The sequence below is a fragment of the Schistocerca serialis genome, chromosome 7, assembly GCF_023864345.2.
Source record: "Schistocerca serialis cubense isolate TAMUIC-IGC-003099 chromosome 7, iqSchSeri2.2, whole genome shotgun sequence".
Lineage (NCBI taxonomy): Eukaryota > Metazoa > Arthropoda > Insecta > Orthoptera > Acrididae > Schistocerca > Schistocerca serialis.
In genome coordinates, this window is record NC_064644.1 from 410657739 (window position 1) to 410662088 (window position 4350).

Below are 4350 nucleotides of genomic sequence, written 5' to 3' on the forward strand. Positions count from 1 at the left end.
GGAAAAAATAATTCAACCGTGAGTGCAGTCGCCTACAGTGAATTAAAATCAAGTGTTCCTCAAGTTGGAATATCGACTAATATGGACAAAAAATACAAAACAAACAGTGCCACCACGCAACATCCAAGTACCGGCAGGCCTAATAACAGCTATCTTCAACCATCGAAAACGTGTAACATAAACCAATTTGCAGATAGTCAAGGATGGAACATAACAGTCTAGAGCCAGTCACAATATAACTTGCATAGTGAAACTAGCCGTAAAATCTCAGGTAGTGACATCCATGAACTGGCAATGGCCTTGTCGCAGTGGATACACCGGTTCCCGTGAGATCACCGAAGTTAAGCCCTGTCGGGCGTGGTCAGCGCTTGGATGGGTGACCTACCAGGCCGCCATGTGCTGTTGCCATTTTTCGGGGTGCACTCAGCCTTGTGATGCCAATTGAGGAGCTACTCGACCGAATAGTAGCGGCTTCGGTCAAGAATACCATCATAACGTCCGGGAGAGCAGTGTGCTGACCCCACGCCCCTCCTATCCATGTCCTCCACTGAGGATGACACGGTGGTCGGATGGTCCTGGGAGACCATTCGTGGCCTGAAGATGGAGTGCTTTAGTGGAGTGATATCCGTGAACTATGACATGAAAACAGCAACAACAAATAACGACTTTTTTGTGTTCTTAGCGGGAACAAATGATGTAGCAAACGACGAAATGAGAGATGTAGTGATCTCACTTAAAAGAAGGCTACATGAGCTGAGAAGTTCAAACGTGATCGTATTCTCTGTTCCACATCGACATGACTTAACAGTCTGGTCGTATGTTAATAAAGAAGTGCGAAGCGCAAATGAAAATATCTTAAATATATGCACGAGATTCAAAAATTTTACATTTGTGGACATAAGCTGCGTAGGAAGAAGATTTCACACATCCCATGACTTACATCTCTACAGACTAGTGAAGGACCTAGTTATAAAACGGATCCAAGAAATAGTGACCAGCAAATTGGATGTGTAGCGTTGTGCTACCGAGTCCATCACTTTCAAGGGCAAAAATAACTAATACTTGAGAGAATCAACCACAAAATGCCAGGTCAGGCAAAACAGTACATCGGCAGGGCAAGAGCGATGTTTTTTTAAGACAACAAAACCTTCCATTCAGAACTGCAAATTAGACGGCTACAACCTAGCTATGATCCACTGCAGAACACACAATAAAGGTGGTGGTGTCGCCATCTATTCAAGAAAATGTAAGTTCATAACCACCACAGAAAGAGTGCTATGGGGGAACAATTTCTGTGTTGACAAAGATTTCTAAACTGCAATTCTTAAAATAACATTTTGCACTGTTCCTTTCTGTGTCATAGGTGTATATAGATCCCCCTGCAGAAACTTTGATGCTTTTGTGAAATCACTTGATGGAGTTTTAAGAAAATTAATGACAGGCTGTAGAATTGTAAATCTTGTCATACTGGGAGATCTGAACATCAGCACTTTACATGATGGTCAGGAAAGCAAAGGATTTACAGACTGTGTCCTGTATTATGGGGCTAAAGATCTTCGTGGACTGGTAACCACCAGAATGGCTAACACATGTAGTAGTTCAACTGAAAATGTTATCACAAATTATGACCACATGATCTCAACAGACATAATAAACGGCCACCTCTCAGATCATTTAGGCCGGACACTAGTGTTAAAATGTAATACCAAATTTGAACCTAGAAAAATGTACGAGCACAGGTGAATATTATCTGCTAACAACATTACTATACTAAGACACAGTTTAAGCCAGGAATCATGGGAATCAGTTTGGACTACCATTGGGATCAACAATAAATGGAACATGTTCACAGAATTATGACGGAGCACTTAAATACAGCCATGCCATTAAAAAGAGGTGAGTCTCCAGAAAAAAAACAAAACCTGCTCCATTAGATTTTAAAACAAAAGATCTTGAAGAAAAAGTGGAAAACATGTATAGCTTACACAGACTGACTAACTCAGAGTTACATAAAGAACTCTACAAGAAGTACAGATATAAGTGCTGCAAATTAGTCAGGAGATTAAAATCAGAAAAAATCGGTCAACAGATACGAGGTTCACATGTTTCAAAGACTTGCTGGTCAATTGCAAATAAAATCAGAAACAATAAAACAGAAACTAAAGTTAATAATGTACAATTAAGAGTGAATAATGAAGTTATCTCTGATCCTCTTCTAGTCAGCAATATTTTTAATAATTACTTCATAGATACTGTCAAAAATGATGTCTCTATGAAACAGAATATACAGCCCTCATTTGATTGACGTAACAAACAGAACTGCAGTACACTACCTGCAGTAAGCACATGTGACATTCTGCAGCTTATTGATAACGTCAGAACAAAAATCAGCAGGATTAGATGAAATTTCTCCATATCTGTTGAAGAAATGTAAACATGAACTAATGAAACCACTATTTCATCTAATACACTGTGTTCTCGAAGATGGTGTGTTCCCTGACAAGTTCAAACTATCTGTAGTGAAACCAATACACAAAAAGGGGGAAACAAAGCATGTACAGAACTACAGACCCATTACCCTGATCTCAACTTTCAGCAAACTGATAGAGAAAATAATATTTAAAAAAAAATCTTGGAACGTTACAACAATGATGACATATTAAGTAATTCCCAGCATGGTTTCAGAAGAGGTGGAAGTACCATGCCAGCAGCAGTACAATTTGCCCATAATGTACTTGAAAAAATAAATGAAAAATCCCAAGCAGCAGGAGTATTCCTGGACCTCTCAAGGGCTTTTGATAGAGTACATCATGATGTGCTCTTATCAAAAATTGCAAAGAGTGGTGTCACTGAAAAACACATGCAATTGCTAGAAAGATATTTAAAGGGTAGACAACAGTGCACGGAGAGTATGTACTCTAATGGAGAAATACTGGAGATGAGAAGGTGAAGTATAAGGAATATATATATATATATATATATATATATATATATATATATATATATATATATATATATATAAAAATCCTGTCTGCCTAATAAACTATGAAACTAGAGTGAGACAACAGCAAACGCGAAAGAACATACATATCATTTCATGTTTATATCCGTATTATTCTTATGCCTAATAGTGATACAGTCAGAAATGAAGCACAGCAATTGACTAGATTTTTAAATCTAAGATGACTAATTTCTATGTAGAATGTAATGTGCTAAAGAGGCGCCTGCAAAGATTTTGAAATTGAGAAAAATTTTCTCTAAACTCTCGTTCAGAAAATCTTCTATAATACGCAGTTTATTATTTCGTTCTTGTTGATCATTATCAAAGAAAGCATCAATGTAAGTAACAACAAATAACAGTCTCTTGCCATTGTTTCGCTAATGTATCTAAAAACAAAGATGATGTGACTTACCAAACGAAAGTGCTGGCAGGTCGATAGACACACAAACAAACACAAACATACACACAAAATTCAAGCTTTCGCAACCAATGGTTGCTTCATCAGGAAAGAGGGAAGGAGAGGGAAAGACAAAAGGATGTGGGTTTTAAGGGAGAGGGTAAGGAGTCATTCCAATCCCGGGAGTGGAAAGACTTACCTTAGGGGGAAAAAAGGACAGGTATACACTCGCACACACACCCATATCTAACCGCACATACACAGACACAAGCAGACATTTACAATCTGTAGAGGCTTTTGGTTGAATTTGATCAATCACAGTATTTTGTTTGTTTGGACCACTTGGTTTAAAATGAATAACATTAGTTTTTTTCTATGTTTACTTTTAGGTTCTCTCTTTCGAAGTGAGCTCCTACATTTTCAATAAAATTATGTATCTCTTCAACTAGGTTGGGCTCATTGTCTGCATAGCAGAGACCAGATGTATCATCTGCTTATTGTCACGATAACTTGGGAAATCATTTACATAGTTATGAATAGGACTGGACCTAAAACGGAGCCCTGAGGAACACCAGAATATATTTTATATATATACAGGGTGAGTCACCTAACATTACTGCTGGATATATTTCATAAACCACATCAAATACTGACGAACTGATTTCACAGACCGAACGTGAGGAGAGGGGCTAGTGTAATTGTTTAATACAAACCATACAAAAATGCACGTAAGTATGTTTTTTAACACAAACCTACGTTTTTTAAATCGAACCACGTTAGTTTTGTTAGCACATCTGAACATATAAACAAATACGTAATCAGTGCCGTTTGTTGCATTGTAAAATGTTAATTACATCCAGAGATATTGTAACCTAAAGTTGACGCGTTAAACCCTCGACGTTCAGTTGCATGTTGTAACAAACACGGGCCACGATCGGCGAGCAGCATCTGC

The 4350-nt window shown here is 38.0% G+C and overlaps 1 pseudogene; it reads left to right on the forward strand.

The window, feature by feature from the left end:
• Window positions 1-290: 290 nt before the first annotated feature.
• LOC126413677 (5S ribosomal RNA) lies at window positions 291-408 on the forward strand (annotated as a pseudogene).
• Window positions 409-4350: the final 3942 nt, after the last annotated feature.